Raw genomic sequence first — 9,227 nt, forward strand, 5'->3', positions numbered from 1 at the left:
GATATGTGTCCCCTGGTGATAGAATAGTAAGTCTTCGGATTTACAACACTAAAATCAAGAGTCTAATTCCCCTGAGTGAACACAGCAGATAGACAACCCAAGGTATTAGAAAACCAGCTCACCAAAACTAAGTCAGGAAAATAAATCGAAGTATCAACTGGATAAAAAAAATTCACTTCTTTAAAAATAAACTTAAGTTACTTAGCATAAAAAGACATAAACTCGCATTATAACGAATAAATGGTCATTTGGAAAATCAGAGTTCTAACTGAAAAAAAGAAATGTTCAGTTATTTTATATACATACTAATTACATTTTTTAGCTTTTCTCAATCACTATTACAAGTATAAATTTCAAGTACGTCATAAAAGTGTAATTAAATTTTCACACATATTTCTACGGGGCAAGAACCAATTTATTTACAATATAGCATTATGTTAAAAATATTTCTATAACTTTAAATTATAAAATTATAATCATACAATAACAGCTGATTCGATTTATTGTTTAAAAATAAATTAATTACTTTTAGTAATTATTTAAAAGCAGGAAATTCGAAATCCCTCATTCAACCTCTTGACGAACTAATAAAGTTTCAAAATTCTACAGCTAATTACCACTCGTTCAAGTTCCTGACGAAAATCAAGTTTGTTGACTTTAAAATGATTCTTTATGAGCGGTTTATCAGTTTTACACACCTTTTACTATATTCAATGAAACTGTTTTTATTTTGAAATACGGCGACAAAACAAATTTATGCACATAAGTATCTTTTGATATTCCTCTTTGAACATAAAGTAAACATTTACTTTGGTAGTTAGTAAAATACACTAGTGTTCGTATGGTTTCTAATTTGTATTATAACATGTTTTTTTTTATTTCTTAGCTACTAAATAGCATTAAATTAATTTCACAAAATACACTTTTTGCATGTTTTTCGCTCATTAGCGTCATATCAGTTATACCAGTGTCTGTTAGATTTATGTGTTATTATTTCTATTGGTATAATTCATAATTCCTATATGGCCCGTGAAACTTTTAGGTTTGTAGCTTATTTTATCTGCAGACTTAGATGTGCTTAACTGAGTAAATCAGACTTTTAGTTTGCGAAAATAAATTCATAAAACAAAACGGGAGTCGTCATTTCTTTTTTCCTATGTTAGAGATGACCAAAAAACCGTGATTATCCATCGAGCTTCTTCTACCTCACTGATGTTTGAAGTACAATTTAAAGATAAAGGTTTAAATTTTGTATATTTTTACAAATATTATTTGTTTGTTTGTTTTTTTTGGAATTTCGCACAAAGCTACTCGAGGGCTATCTGTGCTAGCCGTCCCTAATTTAGCAGTGTAAGACTAGAGGGAAGGTAGCTAGTCATCACCACCCACCGCCAACTCTTGAGCTACTCTTTTACCAACGAAAAGTGGGATTGACCGTCACATTATACGCCCCCACGGCTGGGAGGGCGAGCATGTTTAGCGCGACGCGGGCGCGAACCCGCGACCCTCGGATTACGAGTTGCACACCTTACGCGCTTGGCCATGCCGGGCCTTACAAATATTAACCTGTTGCTTTTGCATTCAACATGGGAACTGTAATAGTATAAAACTGATGTAGCTAATGTTTATGTTTTATGCAAATCTAATGTCAGAATGCAACATTTTTGACGCTACTTCTTACTTATTTTTTATAATTTCATGTAATAAAAAGTTTGAACATTTATTTTATCACTTGTGGATGTACTTATATTTCACAAAAATAGACTTATCATGCAAATAATCCATTTGGAGCACCTTCACGGCGTACGCCTTGAAACTTCCTCTCGCGAAGTTATGAAAATTAATTACCTATACTATTGGGTTGTTTTTGTTGTGTTTTTTGCCTTTTTACAAAATTTATTTTATTTTATTTTTGATAGCTAAGAACACTTCTATGATACAAGTAAAGTTCAACAGATTTTTGAGTTTCTCTAAATAGCACCTTCATTTCTACCGTATCTAGAATGGATTATTGAAAAAGCATCTGTAGACAGATCTTCAATAACAAAAAGTGGTTAAAATATCAGTTACTTCCTATAGCTACAGTCTGTACATTTGCTATAAAAATATTTCCAAAATATTGTTCAGCCATGTTAATCATGTTCTTATATTTCGTTCATGAATTAACACTTTTTGTATTAATGCTAAAGAATGATTTGTATAAATGGTCTTCAAATTGAGTATTAATAGCCTCAAAACCCAACGCAATATCGACTATATGCTACATACTTTTCAACTTCTCTTTGTATTAATGCTAAAGAATGATTTGCACAGATGGTCTTCAAATTGAGTATTAATAACCTCAAAAACCAACGCTATGTGGACTATATGCGGCATATTTTTCAACTTCTTTCTTCTAACGTACTAATAACAAACGAGGTAAGTGTCACCAAAGTATTACGCTAGCAGAACTATTATTTCAATAACTGATGTCGTTATTTTGGTGTAAGGCTACAAAATGAGCTATCTATGCTCTGTCCACTGTCAATAGCGATTCGAAAGCCAAATTTTTAACATTCTAAGTCCCTAAATTTACATTTACCGAAGGATAATTCAATGCCAACGAGGCCTTACAAATAATAACAGGGCTTTTAAAGCCATCTGGGATACAACAAATGTAGTTGTATCTCAGACTCTTTTTATATTACAAAAATGCTTGCCATATTTGTAATTGTATCAAGTTAGTAAAGAGTAACTTATTACCTAGTTTATTTACATCACGAAACATCAGAATTAAGATAGGGATTTTTAACATTATATTATTTATTTATTTTATCAACATTTATTATTATTTTCGTGATTCGACCTGCTCATTATTGAGAAAAACCGGAGAACCAGCAAGCTACTTACTTATTTTGAGTTATCAACGTTTATTTATCTTCATATCAAACGACATATGATTTGACACTTACATTCGTTTGAAAAGATATATAACTTAATGTCTATTTTTCTCATTATAAGTATCTATAGCATTGGACGATTATATATATTTTACGTGGAACATTATGCAATTTGTTATTTCCTTTCATATGAAATATCGCAGAGTTTGGATACACCTTTCACTGTTTGTACTAAGAATGATACTTTTCTTTTCATTTCTATGCACGTGGAAAAGAAGATCATCAAAGAGATGGTGTAGAGGAAATATTTGCTCTAAAATTATGCAAATCTAGACATTTACTTTGTGTGAGATCATACAATAAGCATAGTTTATGTTCTTCATGTTGTTCACTATAATTTTAAAAGAAGTTACAGTTAAATATTTATTTTCATGTAAGAGTTACTGCAAATATTAATATTTCATAAATCTCGCACGAGCTTCTAAAGAGTTGAATAACTAATGTGATTTGTTTGCACACTTTAAAGTTTAATGTTTAACTATGTTACAAAATATGTTTCTTATCCTCCCCTGGTGAGATACACACAAATGGTTGTTGTTTTACAGTTTACTTCTTTTCCAGTAAATTTCTACAGAACTGAATACTTCCTTCTTTTCATATAAAATGCTGAAGTGTTGTATATAATGTATAAAATTTTGCAAAGTTCAATTATTTTTTTATTCGTGTAAATTGTTGTGATATTTATTATTCTGCCCTTCAGTATTTAACAATAACTTTTCTTGGTGTGAGTTTCTTCAGTCTTAGCTATTTAACTTTATTCGTGTCACATTCTAAACGCGTGTGAGCAGTAAAGATCTTCTATACAACTTATTTATCTTCTGATAAAACGTTTTCAACTTACTCTTCAGGTACATGTGAAATAATGTTCAACGTTGTTCAGTTTGTTTTGTTTGTTTTATTTTTGCAGGTTGCATCAAGATGTCTATTTCATGTTTTAGTTGTTTTGATACATGATATATTCAATAAAATATTTCTGCAAATTTATTTTCAGACAGTTTTCAATAGAAACCTAAAATCATATAGAAAACGAAAAAAGTTTATGTATGAAACATTTTAATTATTTAACTGTCCTGTATATATGATCATTTATGTAGTTTTAATACAAATATATTTATATAGATGTATAAGTCATTATAACAAAATATATCACGTGCTAAAAAGTAACATACAGGGTGTGGACCAAAAAGGGACCCCCCCTTGAAAATGTTGTTAATTTGTTATATATTTTATTAGATAAAAAAAATATGTAAAACTAAATGATCAAACAAGTTTGTCTGAAATTGCTGAGTCGTTGAAAGATATCTTAAAAATAAGTGAATTGATGTTATCGAAAGGCCAAGTCAATCACGTGATGTCAATCAGATTGAAAATTTATGGACTGAGTTAAACCGATTAACAAACGATCGCAAGTCAAACTCGGAACGAACTTTTTGAATTACTCAAAAAAGAATGGCAGTAAATCAATCTGGAATATGTGAACAAAAAATATTTAAAGCATGCCACTTCCATGTGAAGCAGCACTGAAATCCAGGGGAATGCCGAACAAATGTTAATTTGTGAAACTGGTTTGTGTTATTTTTACGTTAGACTATTGCAGAGAAACTTGTTTGATCGTTTTTAGTCTAATTTGAAAAAGAAAATCTAAGAAACTACAGCGAGTGCATAATACTTTTTATGAGAAAATGTAACTAAAATCATGAAAAGTTCAGGTATTTACGAAAGCCAGTGTTAAAGTTACGATTTGAAATCATATTTGAACAGATATTAACAAAAGGAATAAAAACAGCATAGTTAAAGAAATAAAGTCATCGGAACTATATTAAATGAATGCAGGCTTTTTAAAGTCCACACAATCTTAACAACAGTTATATTCATCCATTAACATACGTGCTTTAGAATACATCACTAGTTCTATTGCAAAGCTGTTCAAAAACGAGTGAGATTTTGATCTTTTCCCTGATGTGTAGTTCAAATGCTGTTACAAAATATTGAGAGAGAGATATTTGAATTCAAACCGAAAACACGAGCAATGTAAATTTTATTAATTTTAACATGTGTATGATTTTAACAGCGTTGTCATATGTGTTGTACGTTACTCAGATTTTTGGTATTGTGTATTACACAAGTTTGTCATACCACATTATCATGCCGAAAGAAGGAATTTCATTTATGTGTCCTCCAGTGGCACAGCAATATTTCTGCAGACTTACAATGCTGGAAAACAGATTTTGATAACCGAGGTTGGCATAGCATAGATAGCCATTGTGTAGCTTTGTGCTTCATGCCAAAAACTCAGACAAAATCTGTCTATGCAGACAAAGTAACATTATCCACAACACCAATATACGAAAATAAATCCATGCCTCATCCAACTCTCATTAATTGTTCTATACTATGACACTAACCCCATCTCAACTACCACTCTTCCAAATCTGAACAACAGAGTTGTATCTGAGGTGCTCTCTAGGTTGCCATCAGTTCCATAATAAAGATGTGCGTTGTTTTACTTCCCAGTTGCGATGCTACAGGTGAAAAACTGATTTTTTTTTTTTTTTTTTTTTTTTTTTTGCAAAAGCAACTTATATATCGCATCCCACTCATAAATTCATCTTCTCTACAGCTCTGGTCTTTCAATCAGTTTCTGGATGTGATTGGTGAAATTCATTCACGACGTGTAGTTTTTGTTTCAAATTTACTTAGTTCTCACTTAACGAAGATGATAACTGTTAGTTGTCTTTACCGATATTCCACATTAATACTCTTTTGTTTATTCAGCATATTAACTACAACGGATTTAAGTAGGAATCGACGAGTTAAAATATCTTTAGCTCTCATAATATCAGCATACGTCAAGTAACCGTTCCCCCTCGAACTTTCAAGGAGTCTTTCATTGAGACATCTAGACTTCAATTGATTGTCTCTTGCATTTTCTGATCCTAAGTTAGAGTGCACATTACGATTTATCTTTGTTTATTTATTTAGAGCAAAGCCACATTGGGCTATCCACTGTGTCTACCGTGGGGAATCGCTCCTGGATTTTAGCTTTGTAAATCTTTAAACGTGCCGTTGTCCCACTGGGAGACCGTATTTATCTACAACATCAAGAATAATTGATACAGATCTTTATTAGCTGAGTATTTGTTTCTTATAATTTTATTCCAAGTTTTATTAACCGTTTTCTACTGATACTCGTAGCACATTATGTACTTGATTTTCCTAATAATTTCAATGAACTCTTTGTTATTTTGTATTAACTTTAAGCATAACTAAAAATAAAGTCAAATAGAGCCACTAAACACTGATTTATCTTTTCAACCTTAATTGCTATTGAATGGTGAGACACGTAATTAATTGTACTAGAGGGTGTATTGTGTAAATTTGATTATTTACATCTTGTTACGTGAAAAGAAAAGAAAGTTGAATTTTTACTATGAAGCCTATTTGTGTAGTTCCCCTTTTTGTGATTAATATGATACCAATTTAAAAATAGTTAATTATTTTTGTTCAGGAGAAATGGATATATTTTAAAATAAGTTTCTATAGCGTACACCAAGTACAAACCGGTCGCTGTGTGATTTCTTAATTTTCAAAATTATGTCATATCATAAACTGTTGTATCTACATCGAATATCATTTTGTTGTTGAATCACATGTTAGTTTATATTTTCTATTGTTTCAACAACATAATTTAATATCTCAGATTTATTAGAACTCGTTAAGTAGTTAACTAATCTAGATGTTACTTTACTTTGCTTGGAAATGCTTTTAACTTAATAAAATATGTTGTCTATAACTTAATATAATACGCTGACTATAATAAGCATGTAGTCGACAGCACGAGCTCCTACAGGAAACGTAACCGTAATCTATAGGGGTGTAATATGTATGTAAACACACACGCACATGCTCCAAGATAGATAGATGGATAGATATTCTTCTAAATATAACTTTTGTGTAATTCACTTATGTAACTTTCTTTCATGGGAACTGCTTGTATTAAATGTATTTTGACCTTATTATTAAATTACTAAAATGATGTATGTCCCGTTGTTCTTAGACGTGTACTTCAGCTTAGTAAATTAAAATGCGACTTTGATTATCCTCGGTAGCTCAGCGACAAACTTATGACTTATAAGCCCATTGTAGGCTGAATTCCTGTGGTGGACATAGCGCGGGAAGTATTTAGTACAGATTTGCGATTAAACAAAGCAAACTTAATTGAAAATTCCAATGATTGTAGGTTATATACGACAAGTGTATCAAGAATATTTAATTTTATGCTACAGTGAAAATTAATTTTCTGTAAGTCTTCACCTTGAATAGAACAAAACGTGTTCTAACTATAACACTGAGTTTAGTATATTCAAAAAATAGAAAGCTACCATATATAGGTTGACGTTTCAACTAATCAAACCCCATATCACAAACATAAACGTTTCAAGATTAAAACATTTATTCCAATGTAAACGCTTATATGATTAAATAACATTTTATTTGCTTATTTTGTACATAATACGCCGTTTAGAGTAAAATAATGCATTTTAGAATTGCACTGATTTCCTCATTATTCTAAGAGAGAAATAGTGGAATTATATATCGTTTAGAAGCCTTTTTTCTTCCCTGAGAGGATTAACGGTAGTTTTACGGACACACACCGCTAAATAAAGGGTTTGGTTCCTGCGACAGATAGAGAGAAGATAGCTCATCGTGTACTGTTGAAACGAAAATAAAAAAAACATTTCAGACTTGTAAAGCATGTATTCGAGTACGAAATGAAGATATTTTAAGAAATGTGATATTTGATTTATGTAAAAACCTATTGATATTTTACAAATCTCAATATTCCCTATTCCCCTTCTACTCAACACATCTAAAATGTTTAGCTTCAGTACGTTTATATTATTACTTATACAATAATACATTTATGAGTTTATGTACTCGTGTATTTAATCTCTGTTATTTTTATGAGTAATTCATACTAATGAAGAATTAAATTAGCATTTGTCAACAAAGAAGAAGATACTTCAATATATAAATGATGTTTTCCAAACCTTATCACTTGAAATATATACCTTTAATTTAGGTAATCACAAAATACAATTGGTCAGTGCCACGAACACAGACCAGTCTAACGTAACCTGAACTAAAGGCCTAATAGTTAAGTGATTGTTTGTTTGTTTTTGGAATTTCGCACAAAGCTACTCGAGGGCTATCTGTGCTAGCCGTCCCTAATTTAACAGTGTAAGACTAGAGGGAAGGCAGTTAGTCATCATCAAACACCGCCAAATCTTGGGCTATTCTTTTATCAACGAATAGTGGGATGGACTGTCACATTATAACGCCCCCACGGCTGGGAGGGCGAGCATATTTGGCGCGACGCGGGCGCGAACCCGCGACCCTCGGATTACGAGTCGCACGCCTTACGCGTTTGGTCATGCCAGGCCATAGTTAAGTGGTCCAAATATAACAAATTATGAACACAGTTTTATTTAAAATCACAAGGAAATCGTATTTTATTTTACTAGAAACAGCAAAATATGTTGTCTGATGATAAAGTAAATTCTTTCGTCTTCGTTTGACCATAAAATACGAATAGTTCATGGTTAGTTTTATGTTATATTTATGAAAACATTTTTTTTCAGTTCGTCAAATAAACCGGCACTGGTATGATGTGATTTAAATTATTTTAGTAAGAAGAAATACTTACACAGAGATATCATTGAAATGAAAGTAAATATATGAAAATAAATAGAAGTCAGCAATTAAACAGTATACTTTAACAAACAGAGGACTAACTATTTAACACTAATTAGCTATATACAGATGGGATATTAAAAAATAATAAATTCATCTAGACAGCTATTATTTTTAAGTTGGTTATTTTAACATAAATAAAAAATAAAAAAAGACTTCTTTGAACTGTATTTAATTGTATTTCCATTAACGTAAAGTACTCTTTTCTTTTACTATCAAAACTTTAAATTTCGGCAACAAATGAAACCTTGACAATCAGTCTTACAGCTATAGGCTTTATTGTGAAAAGATATGTTATCATGACAGCAACGTCTAACTTTATAAAGCCTTTATAGATATCACAGTATTTCCACCGGCGACAAAAACCTCCAGTTTTTCAGCTATACGTTATGTAGGGTAGTGCTTCTCATCTTTACTACACAGTGTCTACTTTCACAGTTTTCAGTTGTATAGAATGCAATGACGCCAGTTTATACCACATGCTTATATTATACTATAACTTACTAATTTCACCAGTGAAACATTTTTTATAAA

The sequence above is a fragment of the Tachypleus tridentatus genome, chromosome 11, assembly GCF_004210375.1.
Source record: "Tachypleus tridentatus isolate NWPU-2018 chromosome 11, ASM421037v1, whole genome shotgun sequence".
In the NCBI taxonomy this organism is placed as follows: domain Eukaryota; kingdom Metazoa; phylum Arthropoda; class Merostomata; order Xiphosura; family Limulidae; genus Tachypleus; species Tachypleus tridentatus.